This window comes from Lygodium microphyllum, chromosome 8, assembly GCF_053477565.2.
Source record: "Lygodium microphyllum isolate KBCC chromosome 8, Lygodium_microphyllum_v1.1.10, whole genome shotgun sequence".
In the NCBI taxonomy this organism is placed as follows: domain Eukaryota; kingdom Viridiplantae; phylum Streptophyta; class Polypodiopsida; order Schizaeales; family Lygodiaceae; genus Lygodium; species Lygodium microphyllum.
Window position 1 is genome coordinate 28,284,356 of NC_141142.1, and position 18,947 is coordinate 28,303,302.

The following is an 18,947-nucleotide window of genomic DNA, read 5'->3' on the forward strand; positions in this document are numbered from 1 at the left end:
GAGAAGCACCGACACGAGGCGATGTACCAGGCCGTCGCTAGGAGGACCTGGTTAACCGCCAGGGCTTAGCCGGCTAGTGAGAGGCAAGCCGTGCTCCAGTAGGTCAGCTTCTTCCAAATAGAATCGAGGGCTGGAAGAAATTGTTGGGCTGGAGTGATGCCGAGTCCCACTTGGAATTCTAGGTACCGAACGGTCTATCTTCTGCTTAACCATCTAAATCCAAGATGGACACCTCACTCTGTGCTAGAGTTCGGGTCTGTGAGGAAACCAACCGACTTTCGCTAGTTGATTTTCGCTCCCGCCTACTGAATAGAACACCTCAAGAGCCAGCCTCACTCTCTCCAACATCAAATCATCGTCCTTTATGTAGAGTGCTGTATTGTCTACATACTCTGAGTCTAGCAACTTAGTCTCCTATCTCACTGGAAGTCAGAGGCCGCGTAATCCGCTCACACGGGACCTGAGGAAGTGAGACATCGCCTTTGCAAAGAGTAGGAACAAGTACGGGGCCAGGGGGCAGCCTTGCCGGATTGATCTCTCTAGCCGGAACTCCTCCCCATGCCTACCACCTATGAGAACCTTGTTGGTGGGCGATCTGTAAAGTGCGGAGACCTCGCGAATCCAAGCCTGGGGGAAACCCAACCTCGCCATGGTGCCCTCTAGGAAATCCCAATCCACCCTGTCATAAGCTTTCTTGAAATTCAAGAGAAGTATGACTAGTCTCTGCCCACTGTGTTGAGCCCACTCTGTCGCCTCAAAGAAGGTAAATACATTGTCTAGGATACTCCTATCCTGGACAAAGCTTGTCTGTGTGTCATGGATGATGTCTGGTAGCACGGGGCGTAGTCGCCTACCAATCATCTTTGCCAGTGCCTAATAGTCGATCTCCCCCTTTGAGAAGAAGATTGATAAGGCCTGCCAAAAGGCTCCCTGGCATCTGTCCTGAAGTGAAAATCTCCTAGAAGGCCATCAATAGGGGGGCCTTCACCACTTCCCAGTAGGTAGTAAAGAAGGCCTTAGAGAGGCCATCCTCTCCCAGGCATTTCTGCCCGCCGTTTTGTGTATGGAAAGCCTCTTCTAGTTCCTTCTCTGTGAAGGGGGCTAGGAGGGAGCGTCCCATCTCCTTTGTGACGAGGGACGGGATGTGATCCCAGACCTACTACCTACGTCGTTGTCCTCTAGCCGAGGCTGTCTCCTGCTAGAAAAGGCGACCGTAGTAGTTAGTAGCAATCTCCATCACCTCATCTGGGCTAGAACGAGTCCTCCCATACTAATCTCGAAGGCTGCGTATCTTCTCTCCTGAGGTGCGAGGCTTGTGCACTTGGAAAAACTCCTTGCACATCGTATCCCCCTTCTGCGCCTAGAAAGTTGTTAAGGTGGGGAAAGAGAACTTTGAGCGCCTGTCCTCTAGGCTCGCAATGGCTATTCACACTCGCACCTCCTGTGCGTGGAGGGTGGGATCCCCTGGTGCCTCCTGTAGTAATCTCTGCGTAGTTGCAAGGTCCCGTTGGAGGAATCCCCTGGTGCCTCCTGTAATAGTCTCTGCGTAGATGCAAGGTTCCGTCGAAGTGCTCTCTCCTCTTCCCAGCTCAACTACCTGGCCTGTATGACTGCCTCTTGGCACATTCTGCTCGATTCGGCAAGGACCTCTGTAACCTCCTTTGCGATCCGGTCCTTGCTCCACTCCCTAGTCCAAAGCTGCTCTATCTGTCTCGTCACCTCTTCCCTCCTATAGATCGAGTCAGGGATCCCACAGGATTGTGTGTCTAGAGCAGATGCTGGGGGATCTAGTGTTAGGAGAACCGGGTAATGATCGAGAACAATGTGGTGCCTGCCAACTACCCAATCTATCCGCCACGAGAGCCTCCCCACTCTCCCACATAAAACCTGTCCAACCGCTCCAGCAGGACTCCAGCTAGCCGCCTGTATCCCCAAGAGAAGTCCAACGACCTCTCCCTCCGGTGGAAGGCAGGGTCTCTCCAAGCATCGCATGCACCTACTGCCAGTAGAAATACCCCCCATGCCTCCTGCTCCTCCTCGGCCATGCCCTGGTAGTTTTTGCCTCTGCCCTGTTGGTCCTCCAGCGCCTTCATGTTGCTGAAGTCTCCTCCAACGATCCAGGAGTCTACCTCTGGGAGTCCATCTACGATCTCCACGCAGAACCTGCTGCGTGCCCTAACCTCCGTAGGGGCATAGACATTGAGGACTCCTAGGTACGAATCCCCAATGTCCAGTTTGATCCATAGAACCCTCCCTGCCACTATCGTCCCGTGGTCTCATACACAGGCGGTGAGACTGGGACCGATAGAGGTGCATACACCTCCACTCCTGCCATGGGCACCTATGGCGTGCTCCCAGTAAATGCGGGAGCTGCCCGGGAGTACCTTTCCTATCCGCTGGGCCTGGGTGGGCGCGAGCTTGTGCTCCAGTAGAAGTAGGATGTCAATCTGTCCGACAAGGGTAGACGGTAGCTCCTACCAAACAATCAACTTTCTAGAACCACGTGCCCCACTGTAGTGGAGACAGTTCACATTCCATGATGCAAGGTGTAAGCTCATGGGGAAACCTTGACTGACCGAATAGGCATCTATTCGGTGTGGAAGCTGCTGATGAGGAGGAGAAACTATGAGACATGCAAGTGCGCTTTGTTGCAGGTCTCGATGGTGAATTTCAATCCCCCTTGGTGGCCCTCGGCTGGCGGACCATAGGGGTAATAGATGCTCCAGGTGGTACTATCAATGCATCTATTAGCCATGCTGAGAGTCATGACTCTGTATACTGGTAGAAACGGGCCGCTTGTGCTAGGGGCCACTCGATCACATCTCGCAGAGCTCTTCACTGTGGAGGGGCTCGAAAGATGATGCTCACATACGGGACCTTAGCACCAGCCCACCAGTTAATGTCCATCATGCAACCATGCCATTGTTGCGCGAACAACGCTAGTCCTTCATCTCCCATTCACTGGGAGATGTGGTCCTCCACCTGACTCTTCAACTCCTCCTCTATCTATGTTGTCGTCCAAACCCCTCAGTGAGAGGACTGAAAGAAAAAGGCGTAGTTTGGTCCATCCGGTGGTGCTAGTAGATGGACCTTGCCCTTCCTTGACTTGCAAACCACGAAAATCCCCACCTCTAGAGGTAGTGGGAACTCTTCGCGCTCTGAAAATCTCAGGTAGAACCATGGGCCACTACGGAAGAAATCCTATGGCAACAGCTGTGCCTGTCTCAGGAAAGTGTGACGGGTGGCAGGGGCAGATGAGCTAGTGGCTGTGTGGGAGGGGGAGAACTGTTGGTGTGAGGAGGATGTAGACGTGTGTGGCTCATCGCCTCCTGTGGGAGGAGGGGGGGTGGTTTTGGGGGGGATCACTAGAACTGGGGGGCGGCGGATCGGGGTCGGGGGAGGGGGGTGCTTGATAAGGGAGGTGGTGGGGGGGAAGAAGATTGAGGGATGGTGGGATGGTCGGAGGTACATGGCGGGTGTGGGGGGGGGGGGGGGGGGGGGCGCTGGTGGCCCTAGAGGGGGGGGCATGGGCCCGGGTCTAGTGGGGGTTATGGGAGGTGAGGTGGGTGTGGGGGGTGTGGGCTCTCAGGTGAGGTAGTCTGTGGCGCGGGTGGTGGATGTGGGGGGCTGCGGCCCTGCCAGGTGGGGTGGGTGGGGGGGGGCTGTGGAGTGCTCTGCTAAGGTGGCGTCACTTGCCCTCTTGCTCCCTGCTGTTGAGGCTGTGTCTGTGGAGCTGGTTGTAGCCCCCCTTGCTTTCTTTCTCTCTATCATCTTAGGACCCGTGTGAAGCCGTCAGCATCCATCTATGGGCCTGTCGACGGAGCTGCCTTGGCTCCGAAGCGCGTACAGTCTGCTGCCTGATGCCCAAAGTCATGGCAATGCAAGCACTACCCTGGTTGCCCGGTCACAGTGACCTGTTGCCTAAAGGAGTAACCTCCTGTCTCTATCTCCAAGAACTTGGGTATACTCTTTGTGTCCTTCACGGCCACTTGTACCTTGGGGACTCCTGCAGCTATCACAGCATCCGTGAAGGAGGCAGGAAGAACTGTGCCGAAGAGCCGACTAAAGTCCTCCACTAACTGGAGGTACTCTACCGCCAATCTGGGAAAAAGTAAAGTGACTGGGTGTCTGAGAAGCCGTTTTACCAGGGAACCATGTGAATTACCCCCTTTGTGGAGGCATAGGGCGAGCTCTCCACTAACTCCCGAGCTGCGTCCGCAGAGGTGAGACGAACTATGAAGATTCCACGGCCCATGAGGACTACCTCCACGATCTGCATTGTGCTGATGCACAGCATGGAGTGGAGCCAATCCCGAAGCTGGGCCCTCGTTGGAGAATGTTCTAGCTCTGTGGCGTGAACGGCCAAGAGCTGTTCCTCAGAGAAGACAACGCGCAAGGTGTTTGACTAGGGGACACTCGCAGGATCCACCGGCATCTAACCAAAGGTTTCCATTGCACTTCCCTACTGAGAACCTACCAAACACATTGCTGTACTACCAGAGGGGGGGGAGCGAGGGCGATGGTGAGGGGGAGGGGGGGGGATTCTGTTTTCTGATGCTGATAGAGGCGCCGGGCGCCATGGATGACCGTGTGGGAGGCATGTAGGTAGGTGGCCGTAGGGTGGAGGAGATGGGAGAGAACGCGGGAGAGGTATTAGGGCGGGGGAGGGGGGCCAGGCATGTGGCCGGTACCAGGGCATGGAAGGTGATCAGGGCAGGGGGGAGGTGCCAGAGCAGGGGGGAGGTACTAGGCCGGGGGGGGAGGGGGCAGCTTTATGGCAGGAGCCACAGGGCGGGGGGGTGCACAGGTGGGGGGGGGGGGGGGGGCACAGCGTGATGGTGGGAGTCAGAGGGCGGGGGGCAGCGTGATGGCGATGGCGAGGAGGGGGAAGCGCAATGTGGTGGCAAGGAGGGGAGGCGCAGCGTTGATGACGAGCAAGGAGGGGGGGGGTCAGCATGATGGCAAGGAGGCAGGCGAGAGGGACGGGGGAGGTGCAATGGCCAGTCGCGGTGGGGGGAAATTCGACGAGGCACGGGGGCGAGGGCAGCGGCACGTTGGTAGGGAGCCGTTTTTTGACTACCTACCTATCCTGGTTACTTTGGTGGTGGGTCATATTTTCAAGCAATGGCTGGATTACCCACAGGTTATCAGGGATACTTGCTTAGAGGGCCACCAGGAATGATGCCTATTGAGGCAGTGAACCCACTTCATGCTAATATTGGCGGTTATCAAACTCTGCAGAGTTCTTATTTGATGCTTGGAGTACAAAATGCAGCCCCTGGTTTTTTCAGCCTAGTGGACATATGGCAGCTAAGACAGGTGAAATGAATGCTGATAATGCATGTAAGGGACTTCCCTTTTTACAGCCACCTGTCTATGACAACCTGACACCAAAAAGTGCAAAGCCTAAAGACTATAAAGAGGGTGGTCAGGCAATAAAGTTTGAAACCTTTAGTGGTATGTAAGATAAGCTGAAAGCTTTGACATTTATATAGCAGTTTGATGCAGCTTACATAGGAGGGAATTTTACTGAGGTTTCTAAGGTGCGGAAGGCTGCAACTTTTTTGAAAGGTAATGCTTTGCAGTGGTGGAACATATTATTGATGCAAGGATATGCACCTGCCACTTGGGTCCATTTTAAACAGTTGTTTGCAATCTCATGGTTAACTACCTTTGAAGTAGATGTCATGACTACATGGCATAAATTGGACGTAGCAAATTGTATAGATTTAGAAGAGTATAATAATAAAAATTTGGGAAGCACGTTTTCCCGTGAGTTCTTACAGGACAGTGCCTCTGTCATAACAAATTGAAAAGTACTGCTGCAGCTTGCCCGAAGCCATCAAGGATTATTGTACCAAGACTAGGGTTACAAATATGGTATAGTTAATTGAAAATGTTGGTGTGGCAAATGCATTGTTGAAAGGAAAAGTTGACAGCTTTAAAGGCACTGAAAAGAAGGATTCTCAGTTTAAGCAGGATTCTGGCAAGAAGAAGAAGCAATTTCCAGAAAAGACCAGCTTTACAAAGAAGTCTTTTTGGAAGAAAAGATTTCAGCAGCAACCTCAGACTTCTTTTAAATAGGGTAAAGGACAGAAGAGGCGACTTTTTGGAAAATCATTTGAAGAAAGAAAGGCTTTAATGATGGCTGGTAAATGCTTTATATGTGAACAGAAAGGCCATATTGCTTCCAAGTGCCCACAGCAATCTTCTAAAGATGCGGAGGATAAAGATGCGCCAAGTAAAAAGAAGCCCAGCATTGGCTTAGTGCCTGATATGGTGGGAGATCAATCAGCAAATGATGCTACAGAATTGTGCAGAGCTTGGGGAAACATAAGAGATTTCACAATGCTTATTTTCTTTGATCCTGGAGCTCGTGCAAACTTTATCTCACCGGCATTGGCAAGCTAAGCTGGGTATACGTCCTGAGGAAACGGGACCAGTTGGACAGGCTGATTTGGCATGCCCAGGACATACTGAACTTGTCACCCCCATTCTTCGCAAACTTCGTATGCATATATAGAGCTATGTGGACACAGAGGAGTTTCATATTATGCCTTTAGAGGGCTGTGATGTTCTGTTGGGTATCCCATGGTGCCATAGGAAGCACGCTATCTTGGATACTTACAATAGAACGATTACTCTTGTACATAGGGGCAAGACTCATGTGTTGGATGTGAAGCTTAAAGAGATTCTGTCCCAGTTGTTTCTACTTCTGCAATTACTTCTGTAATGAAAAATCATATTTTTGCGTACTTGGTTTTTGCAAAGCAAGTTAATGAAGTTGACAGTAATGTGTCTGTACTAGATGAAAGTAGAAGGGCTTTCTTGGATAAATTCAGTGACTATTACTCAGATTCGTTACTAGGAGAGTTACCCCCTAAGAGGCTTGAAGATTGTACCATAGATCTTATTCCAGGGACTAGTCTGCCCAATAGGCCACTGTATAGGGTTAGTGCGGTGGCGCAGCAAAAAGAGATTATGACACAAGTTAATGAGGTTTTAGAGAAGGGACTTATTTAGCCCAGTAGTTCTCCGTTTTGTTCACTTGTGTTGTTAGTTTAGAAAAAGGACGGCTCTTGGCAAATGTGTATTGACTATAGAGACTTGAATAAAACCACGATCAAGAATAGATTTGCGATTCCGAGGATAGATGACATTCTTGATCGATTACAGGAAGCACGAATGTTTGTCAGGATAGATTTGAAAAGTGGGTACCATCAAATCAAAATCAAGCCAGAGGATATCCATAAGACTGCTTTTAGAACGACATTTGGTCTCTATGAATTTTTAGTCATGCCGTTTGGATTGACCAATGCTTTTGCTACGTTTAACAGGATGATGGATAGAATTTTCCGCCCTTATCGAAGTTTCGTTGGCGCATTCTTTGATGATATGATTATCTTTTCAAAGAATGAAGAGGAGCATAGAAAACACCTAGTTGCAGTCTTTAATGAGCTTAAGCGTAATAGATTGCTCATTAATGGTAAGAAGAGTGAATTCTTTTTGGAAGAGATTCACTTCCTTGGGCACATAGTTTCTAAAGATTGTGTGAAGATGGATCCTGCAAAGATAGAAGCAATTGTCTCTTGGCCAGACTTGAAAACCGTTCATGATGTCCGCAGTTTTCTTGGCCTATGCTCTTACTACAGAAGATTTGTAAGACACTTTGCAGAGATTGCTTCTCCTTTACATGCACTTGAAGAAGCATATCAAATGGCAATGGACTGACAAAGAGAAATCAACATTTAGATGTTTGAAGGGGAAAATTACTATAGATCTAGTACTTATTTTGCCAGATCTGTCTAAGCCATTCGTAATGCAGTGTGATGCATGTGGAAACAACATTGGTGCTGTATTAATGCAAAATGGCCGAGTTGTGGCATACGAGAGTAGAGTACCTTCTGTCATTGAAAGGACTTACCAAATTTATGAGAAAGAATTATTGGCTATGATCCATGCACTCTCTAGTTGGAAGCACTATTTACTTGGTGCTGATTTTATAGTGCAAACAGATCATCAAACACTTAGATACTTTCTCACACAGGCTAAATTGTCAGAGAAACACGTGTTGGGCAAATTTCCTATCTATGTTTCATTTTCAGATAGTGCATGTGGAAGGCAAGAAGAATGTAGTTACAGGTGCTTTATCTCACAAACCACAGGTGTCAGTTGTTTCAATTCCTTATCACCAGGAATTGGATGATATGAATGAGCAGTATGCTGATGACGAAGATTTCTCTGAAATCTATGAATAGTTGATCAATGTCCAACATCATGATCATTATGTATTCAAAGAAGGCTTTATCATGATGCATGGAAGACTATGCATTACAAAACAATTAAGGCCAAAAGTTTTATTGGAAAGTCATGCTCCACTGTATGCAGGACATCGTGGTATTGATGCTACAGTCAAAGCGGTAGAGACTTTCTTCTATTGGCCAGCCTTGAGATCTAATGTTGATGCATATGCCAGATCTTGCCTTGTATGCCAAAAGGTCAAATTTGATAGACAGAAGGCACCAGGGTTATTGCAACCACTACCTATTCCAGAAAGGCCATGGGAAAGTATTGCCATGGATTTCATTTTTAATCTTCCAAGAACTTCTTCAGAGAATGATGGAATGGACTATCATTTGCAGATTCAACAAACAGGCACATTTCATTCTTGTAAGGAAAAAGATTAAGTCAGAACACCTGGTAAATATATTTATGCAAAATATCTTCAAGTACCATTGAAAGCCACGATCAATTGTGAGTGATAGAGACCCAAGAATGACTAGCTTGTTTTGGAAAGCATTGTTTGAAAACATTGGCACTACGCTGAAATTTTCATCTTCTTTCCATCCACAAATTGATGGACAGTCTGAAGAGCAAATTTGACTGTACTGAAGTGTTATGTTTCAGATCATAAGACTTCTTGGGAACACTACTTGCCTTTTCAAATTGTGGAAGATGGAAAGAAATTGCCTCCCATTTTGCAAACAAAAGATAATATCTTTGAAGCAGATAGTTATGTAAAAGATCGGGAAGAAGCGTATAAAAAGGTCAAGTATGCCCTAGAAAAGTCACAAGCTATATAGAAAAGAGTTGCTGATAGTCATCGTTGGGAGCTTTTGTTCAAAAAGGATGATTGGGTCTTATTGCGTTTTGAAAATGCACATTTGAGAAAATAGAAGGGCAAGGAACGTTTGTTTCCAAAGCTGAGTATGCGTTACTATGGCCCTTTTCAAGTCTCAGAGAAGATCAATGACGTAGCATATAGGCCGAAATTGCCAGAGAATTGGAAAATTCATAATGTATTCCATGTGAGCCTATTGAGGCCTTTTATTGGTGGAGTGCCAGAAGATATGGTTTAAGAGGAACAGCCTGAAGTAGAGGAATTAGATGAGATTCTAGCTCCTGAGCAGATCCTGGCACATAAGGATAGGAAAGTGAAAGGTAGAGTCATAAGAACATTTGGTGAAGTTCAAGAACTATTCACCAATGGATGCCAAATGGATGGAAGAGGCTGAATTGACAGATTCGCCTCAGTTATTGCAACTTTACCGAGAAGCTTTCTTACTGGAATCTACAATGACTTAGAATACTTTTTGAAGCAATGTACATTCTCTATTGTATAGTTGAATACTGCATCTCATTGAATAATGCGCAATGTATGGTTTACATTTAGCATTAACATGTGTATCATTGAATGAAATTGCAGTGCTTTGAAGTTGTATTTGTTACACTTCAGTTGAATGAATATGCATGTTGTGACACTAATAAATCGCACATACGTGCTATCGCCCTATGTTGTATATGAAAACATGTATATTAGAAAGGCTCCTAGTAATCATAGTTGGATACAAGATGTAATCCGTCACCTATGTGAGACTTGAACTTGCAATGACACAAATGGTAGTGGAAAAACTCCTACCATCGCCCCGTGTCATCTATTAGCAAGTGATACATGCAATGGCACTAATAATATGGAGAATCTTGTTATCGCCTTGTGTCATCCGTTAGCATGTATCGCATGCAATCGAGGTCGCTTGCTTCTTTCAAGAGGGGGGTATGTCACCAGGTGGTGATACTTTTTACAGTTGCTTTTCTTATTTACTAATATAAATATTTTAGTTTTCTTTTCTTTTGTTGCTGTTGCTTCTTACCCCCAAAGTTCTCTTAGAATAAGGCGGGATCTTTGCATGGCCAGAAGAGGCAGCCATTTGGACAAATTGGACTAATGGTTTGTCTAAGCCTTAGGATTGGTTCCATATTGAATGGGCATTGAAGAATAGAATGCCAATGGTTTGGGACTGTGTGCTTAGCGATTGGAGATGCTGCAGGACAATGAGCCTGGCCAAGACAGAAGATATGTGAGATGCTCACGGAATAAAACTCACCGTAACTGAGCCACATTACACTTTTTGATATGGTCACAATGATAAAAGTTGCTCAAAACAACTTGAGGAATGCAGGGGTCACCATCCCTAAAATTTAGGGAGTTACTATTTTTGGACCCCAGAATTTGTTCGCGTCATTATCTTCATTTTTGCACGAGAATTAATTGTCTGGTCTGTGCCGAGGTCAAATTTTGCACCGATCATGGAGAATTTTAGACCAGAAGGTTTAAATGGGAAAATTGTTACATGTATGCCATGTGGCACAAATTCCCAAAAGAGAGAGAGAGAGAGAGAGCATTAAAAAAAACGTAATAGGCATAAGGGGCAGATGGGAGAATGAAGTTTTGAGGAGCTGAGGGCAGATTGCTGCAAGAAAATCAACCATGGAGAGTGCTTCTACGTCTCTGACTCAAGTACGGAGGTAGAGCTTGCTCCCTCTGATCAACTCTCTCTCTATTCTCAGAGGAAATGCTTTGCATGTTGGGCTGATTCCATCGAAGGTACAATTCTGTGTTTTCTCTGAAATTATGCACATGAATCATTGAGTATTGGTCACAGAAAATGTAGGACATGCTGAACAGTAAGAACAATGAATTCTGCACATGCTGGACAGTAAGAACAGTGAACTCTGGACATGCTGGACAGTAAGAATAGTGAATTCAAGACATGCTGGATAGTAAGAACAATGAATTCGGAGATCTGCATACTACAATTCTGCACAAGAATCATTGAGTTTTGGTCACTAAAAATGCTTTCCTAAAAGGGATGTTGATCTGGACGTGCTGTACTGTTCTTATGCAGCTGGGATTTACTCAGAAGAGAGGAAAACCAACTATTCACAGGTTATGTATTTTGGAACATTATCATTTTTGTAATTTTCCATCTTTTAATTGATAAAGAAATACCGAGAGGGGCGCCAGTCTTCGGGGCCAATCTGGTGTTGAGCGAGGGAGTGAGGTCTCTGCTTATGTGTGTATGTGTAAAGACCAGGTGTTAATTGAAGGAACTACCGCTTTATGTGAGTCATAGATCCGTTTCAGTGAGTCCGATATCCATTCCTCTTATGTTTGTGGATACGGCTTGTGTTGTATCTCTTGTTTAGGTTGGATCCTAGGTCGATGTTTCACTTCTCTTATGTTCCTAGGTGGACGTTTCACTTCTCTTTTGTTCTTGTTCATGTTCTTCCTCTCATTCCCAAGTGATGTGTTTGGCTCCATTGCTTGCTTGAGAGAGAAAGAGAGTGAGGGAGGGAGGGACGGAGAGAGTGAGCCACCAAAAAGAAGCCGCCTCTTCTTCTCTATTGCTCTTCTTCTTCCTTGGCAGCATTGGAGAGACAAGATTAATGCAGATCAAGAATTGGCGAGCTTGAGGAAGCTATGTTTGAATTGTGAGACCATCAAGCTTCTTTTAGCAACAAGACTACAAATGAGAGGTGAGTTTAGTAAGTCTACTACAACCTTTGGATCTTTTATGCTTGCAATCATGGGGATTGAGTGGAGAGGCATAGGTGATTCGGAGCTCAAGTAAATGTAAGAGGCGGCCTAAAACCTTTTGCAGAAGGAAACTCTTGAAAGAATAAGAGTCTATGAAAGTCCCATCTAGTGTGCATAATCCCAACATGTAGGTAGTTTCAATCAAGGTGGGTTGGCCTCCATTGAGTGATCTCCAATCTATCCCTACTACCCTTGAGAATGAGATGGATTTATCCCTTAGATAGTCTCTCTGGCTACATCTCTTTGGCACCCACATCTACTATCCAAAAAGCATAGCTCTACCTTAGCAATAGCTTCCCATAGCATCACAATATCCTCTTTGCTCAAAGGTGATGCTTTTATAGCATGAGAAAATCTATTAACTATCCCATCGTGCTCTATGCATGTCCTATCTCATGAGGCTTCAATCTTTCCTTAAAAGTTGTCCTGCAAAACCTAGTAAATTTTATGCAAGGATCCTCACGAGGAGCAACTGAATCTCTAAGACTAGCATGGCTCTGTACTCTATGCCTATCTCTGCTATCCCCTAGAGTACACCTATCGCAAGCTTTCTATTTGCTACTTATGATGCCTTAGGCAAAGGGGGAAAATCCACAGAGTATGCATCTGAGTCATCCGTATGCTGCTCACTTTCTTATGGGGTAGACACACTCCCCACCAGCTAGGTGTTAGGGACTTGTGATGGAATTGAATCTAAGAACTAAGCCTGGTGACTAGAGGGTGTTGGAGATGCTATTGCAATAATAGCTTGTGGTATCTCCATTTCTTGGAGAGTTGCTTGTGTTTGGGCAGCCTTTGAGTCATTGCACTGTACCACCTTTGTCTGATGGGCTACTAGTACACCCTCTCCACGTCAAGCTTTTTTACTTGCATGAGTATTGTAGGTGACCCTATACCACCCCGCACATGGGCCAACTACACCTATGGCTTTGATAATCTTTTGCCACTAATCTACTTGAAACAAATGAAATGCAAGTTTGCAATCAATGATAGTGCATGTAATCTCTATTTCTACGTGCTTTTTTTGCCTCTCTTTGAGGAAAGACAAAGGATCAAAAATGCCTCCTAAAGCTTCTTATAGAGTGGATTGCCACTTGGGCCTACTGTTCCCAATGTTGGTGGTAGAGACCAAGGTCACTGAGGAAGAGGGACTAGGAGATTTGGGAGCATGTACTTCCACATTGAGGATAATAGCCTCCTCTTGAGCCTAAGCCATTCTTAGAGATACATTGTTGCATTGATTGGAGATGGGAGAGAGTACTACTTTGTTATCTCATTGGCTAAGGCTTGATGGGCCAGATTGTCCACCCATCTTGGACAAATCAATGAGAAGCCTAGTCACCCTACTTTTGTCGGACAATCCATAAAACTTGCGAGTCCATAGGCAACAATTAGACTTCCTTGCAAACTTCTCAAGGTTGGTGATGCACAATCCAAAAAATTCATGAAGAGGCTTGGGCGTTGTGGTAGCACGCTCACGAGAGAGAGAGAGAGAGAGAGAGAGAGAGAGAGAGAGAGAGAGAGAGAGAGAGAGAGAGAGAGAGAGAGTATATTAACGTCTCTAAAAGGCCAATGTGGCCTATGAGACCAAAGCAGTACATACAATGATGGTGTGTTTCTCATCTAGAACGAGAAAAAAGATGAAAAACATGCCTATAAGACTGAAAAGGAAATGAAATAGTGTCCCATAAAAGGGAAACATGTCACTGATCTGAAAGTGAGAGTAGAGAAAGGAAAACTCTCCATCAATGATATGTCTGTTCTCTAGGGAGGTGTATCTTTGCATAGCTGAGGCGTCTTGGCATCTGTCTCCTGTGGCGCTCAATGATGGCTTTAATTTGTTTGTGGTGTGGATGTCTAGGCCTTCGTCCGGGTGGACGTGGGCGCCTAGACCGGCTAAGTGCCACTGCTCTATCCAAAGGGACACCTACAGAAGATGAGGTCCAATGATGATGTACTCCTGTAGGCTGTGTGGCAGTAGTAGTGGTATTTGCCATACTTTGTCGTGTATCCATGAAAAAGTCAGTGACTGCTCTCTGTCTATGTGAGCCGAGCTGTGGGGGCCTCCTACTCCGTAGAATTGTTGCTCTGCCCCCTCTGGAGCTCCAAGAGGAAAAATCCCAAGCATCTCTGATCCTCATACTGCATGATCCGTCTCAGGGGTCCAAAACCCTCTCGAAACAGACAGTGGTATCTACCTCGTATGTCGTAATATACAGTGCATCGGCAAATGTAGTGTTCCTCTGTCTCTGGCTCTCTGTCGCATAGTGGGCATATGCGTTCTTCTGTCTGTATACCCTCCCATCTGCCTGTCTCAATCCTCAGGTGGTGGGATGAGGTGCGGATCTGACCAATAACTGTGCGTAGTCCATGAGGCAGTTGTGTGTCCATGTAATTGGGTCGGGTGATGAAACCATCCTCAGATACCTGGAGGAAGTGGGTCTGGTAGTGTGCCATCCTCGTGCCATGGGGCGAGGGGGGTCGGATCCAGGTCTTCTCCGTATCTAACTTCAGTATGTCTGCTCTGATCACATGGTTTAGCTCTGATCGGCTTAGGTCAAGTGTAGGGCAATCCAGGCTATAGTCAAAGGGGGGTAGTCTGTCAATCTGCAGACCATGTAGACGCATCCATGTACTCATTTGAGCATACCAACAGTGTCTGTCACCGTCTGCTGCTAGTTGTCTAGAAGAGGCCAGGGCTAGCCGTGGGTATCTATCTTGGGGGAGCTCCCATAGTCTATGTATGAAAGTCACTGCCTGAACCAAGGCCTCAGCCACCATGGGTGATGCCCCCAACTCAGCTCTGATAATCTCATGTGGGGTCGAGCTCTTCGCTCGTATCATGCGTGAGATCATCATGACCAGTGGTCTTTCCATATGCTCCCATCCATCATAGTATTCCTTCTCTGGTCCATCCTGGTCTCCCAAAGGCTGTCTCCTCGTGTGAAACAGACTCGGACCCCAAATAGCTGCCCCATATAGGAGTGTGGGTGTAACCAAGGTGTCAAAAAGCCACAGTTTGGTGCGCGGCTCATGAAATTGTATGTGAGCACATTGCCTCTCCAATGCCCCTAAGGCTGCATATGCTTTTGCCAAATGAGCCTCTGATGTCTCTCTCCAAGAGAACTGTGGTCCCTTCAATGTGACCCCCAAATAAACATACTGCCTAACCATCTCCACTGGCTCTCCGTCAAAAGTAAATTGGTGCTCAGCTCTTGTCACCCAAGCAGCTGAAGTGTTAAATACCATAACTTTAGTTTTCCCAAGGTTCACCTTAAGATCTCTATCTCTGCAAAAAGCTGATAATGCATCCAAGTGTCTATTTAGTCCCTCAGGTAAGTCAAATATAAGTACAATATCATCGGCATAAAGCAGTAATGGTATCTGCACTCCAGCTAGGCTGGCTCCGGCCCCACCCGTCCTATCCACATATTCTGAAATTTCATCTATATACAGCCCAAAAAGTGTCAGTGAAAGTGGACAGCCTTGTTTCACCCCAATGGTGCTATTGACTGTATCTGAGATGCCCTCAGGTGTTCGTACTCTGCCTGTCACTGTCTCATAGAGGGCATAGATAATCCACTGTATCTCTACGGGCACATCAATGTTTTGCATTCTTTTCATGAGTCTAGCACGTGGCACTGTGTCAAAGGCCTTGCGAAAGTCCACAAAACAGCAATAGATCTTTTTCTTGAATGCCTTGCCTTCTTCAATGATTGCCCTCAACGTAAAGATATGGTCTAGAGTTGTATATCCCCTCCTGAAGCCAGCCTGGCCTTTTGACCTCAGGCCATGCATCTCGGCCCATTCACTCAACGCTTGTTCCACGATAGAGCCATATATCTTGGCCAGCATGTGTCCAATCATGATAGTTCGGTAGTTACTAGGTAGCGCGGGGTCTCCACTCTTAAAGAGCGGCACAATAATATGGTCTGACCAATAGGTTGGAAATCCCTCACAAACTGCCCTATTAAAGATGTGAGCCAGCGTTGGTGCCAGAATATCATAGGCATGCGTGAAGTGTTCAGCCACTAAACCCTCATGGTCTTGGGCTCTTCCATTTTTCAGCTTCCATATGGCATTCCTCACTTTTTTTTCTGTGAAAAATCTGCAATTTGCTGGTCTTGAGGTTGAGGGGAGTGGCATAGGCTCTTGGCCAGGGATATCATAGAGTGTGCAAGCATATCCATGCCAATCATCCGGTCTAGTAATTTGTAGGGGTGGCTGGCTCTCATGCATCTTTTTCCATGCTCTCTTGCTGTCCTGCCCCAAGAACATGGAATACATTTCTGTTTCTAGTCTGCTCAGGTATTCCTGCTTCTTTTTGCGTACCAACCGTCTGAAGAGTGTTCGAGCATGCTTATGGGTGCATATACCAAGTGCCAGCTCTCGCTGGAAACGTGCTCGTGTCTCTCTGCACTCATCATCATACCAGCCATTCTGTGGAGCATTACCTCGTGGAGGTTTATCTGACGGTGTAGTGTGTGGGAAAGCGTATGCTGCTGAAGTGTGTATTATCTCGGCCAACTGTCCTGTAAACTCATCCAGAGAGGCCTGTGTGTCTAGCTCCCTCAATGCATCTCGCACAGTAATGCTGTATATGTGTGAGGTCGCTTCCACAAAATCATAGCGTGGTAATTTTGGTATATGTGACTATGCTTCCTGTATATGCCCATATTGCATTGTGAAAGCTAGAATAGCATGGTCTGCTACTAATCCAATTGGTCTGTTTGAGATTTCAAAACTTTTTATGTCAGGTAGCAAGTTGGGTGATCCAATCAAATAGTCCACTGTGCTTGACCCCTTCTTGTTATTCCAACATGTGAAGCCATTAGATCTTGGCCACTGTGGTAGCCCGTTAAGGATGGCCAAACCATGTGCACTTCCCAGTGCCAGTAGGTGTGTTCCATATTCTGTTATCTCTCTATCTTGGGCTGATCTAACTAATCCCACTTCATCTAATGCAATATCTCTGAACATCTCATCACTAGTGTCAAAGAAAGCAGATTGGTTGTTTCCTGTGCGTGCATTAAAGTCTCCTGCTAGTAGAACATCCCCAATTCTCATGTATCCCATTATGTCCTCATATAGTGGTGTATACGTGGATGCCTCTTTAGGGGCAAACTTAGAGTATGCAGGGGGAAAATAGCATATGGCAATATACATGTCGCGAGTTCTGCTTGTACGTAACCTGATCCACATGTATCTTGCCTCTACATCTCTATGTACCACTTGGACTGTATCTCGGAGCTCTTCTCTAAATAGAATTGCCACACCTCTTGATCCCCTCGTCCCTCCAGGCCGTCTAGGCTGAGGGTGATATACACTTTCCCATCTATATCCATATACATCAGGTAAACTGCTGTCTTTACATTGATGTGTCTCAGTATACATAGCAATGTCTATACCTTTGAAAGTATCCTCAAAATAACCTACATCTGTCTTAAGGGAGCCATTGCAATTCCACAGTGTGAACTTCAGGGTCTCATAGGCCGCGCACCGTCATGCCATCCTTTTCTTTGTGATGATGACTCTTCCATCTCTGTATATAGCCCATTTACCTGCTTTCCGTGCCTCTAGAACACGTGGCATATTTTCCCTCCTGTGGGCTAACTGGGCTGGGGTGAGGTCTTCATCTAGGTAGATCTTTTCTCCTTTGAGAGCGATCCTCTTAGAGAGGAAGGCTCTCTTCTTTTCCAGGTCTCCAAACTTCAAGATGAGGACTTTTGTTTTTGTGTCAGCCTTCCCGACTCGCCAAGCCCCAATGATGGGTACATTTGTAGCTCCAATTTTGGTGGCAAGAGCTGTAGCATCTTCAATTGGGGAGCTTTTCTCGTCTAGTCCAACCACTCTTACGTGGAGTGCGCGTACCCGCCTTTTTGCCTCTTCTTCCAAGGTGGCATTCATGACTTCCACTTTGTTGCCATGCATTCCTTTGTTCTTTTTTGCCACATCTATCCATTCTGCATTTTCTTTGACGGTATTCTCAACATTCTCCATTTTCTTTTGGGTGCCTTCCACCACACTTGCATAGGTGTGCATGTCCTTTTTTAAAACATCCATTTCTTTTTGTAGTTCCGGTGTGGTTTGTGGTTCCTTTTGTGTGTCCAGTTTCTTTTTGCATTCGTCTAGTTCTTCTTATAGATTAGAGATCAATGAGTCTTTCTCTGCCATGCGTGCATCCAAAGTTTGTTGCATCTCCTTTTTTAGTTCTTCCATCATTTCAGCTCGAACCTGCTCTTGTATGTCCTTTTCCATTTCCTTCCTCATGGTACGTATTTCAGCATGGAGTATGGTCAACATCTCCTCATATAGTGTTTCATTAATTTTGCGGGATGTCTTCCCATATCTACTCGACCCTGGAGAGACATTCCAATCTCGGGTTTTACGCCCATAGGTTTTGTATCTCGTGTTCTTTGGCGGTGTATGAAACATTGTCTCCATGGTTGGTTTTGTGATTCCTTCATTGTCAGTTTCTTCCATCGTAATTATAGTATGCGCTATAGCATAAAACTGTTTACAGTCTGGGTAGAGTAGTAAACCAGTGACATAAACTATCACTCTAGCATGAACTAGAGACAGTATATCATAGACCGTCAATGTGACTGCATCATAAGATATGACTGTAACATGAAATGTTAATGTGCGTCAGTCTGAGATCACGTAGGTTTCCAGTCCACACAGCATGCAAGGTTCACATCAGTCTGAGTACATCTGCAATCTCAGTGCATTCACAGCATCTGCATTCATGTCAGTCTAAGAGAGTGTCTGCAATCTGGGAGAGTGTATGCATACGTCACTGCTGCCACGATACATTCACAGTGTCTGCATTCATGTCAGTCTGAGAGAGTGTCTGCAATCTGGGAGAGTGTCTGCATTCGTCACTGCTGCCACAGTACATTCACAGTGCCTGCATTTATGTCAGTCTGAGAGAGTAAGTGCAATCTGAGAGTGTCTGCATTCGTCACTGCTGCCACAGTACATTCACCCAGGACACAGCAGACAAGCCAGCATTCATGTCATTCTAAGTACATTCGTGTCCTGCAGGACAGTGGTTGTCTCCCTGTGC

At 46.3% G+C, this 18,947-nt stretch overlaps 1 protein-coding gene and 1 pseudogene across 3 annotated transcripts in view; both read right to left on the reverse strand.

The window, feature by feature from the left end:
- LOC148032093 (glutathione gamma-glutamylcysteinyltransferase 1-like) overlaps nucleotides 1-18,947 on the reverse strand; it is a 180,539-nt gene that overhangs the window by 17,996 nt on the left and 143,596 nt on the right. The window lies entirely within an intron of this gene.
- LOC148032094 (uncharacterized) lies at nucleotides 3,888-17,377 on the reverse strand (annotated as a pseudogene).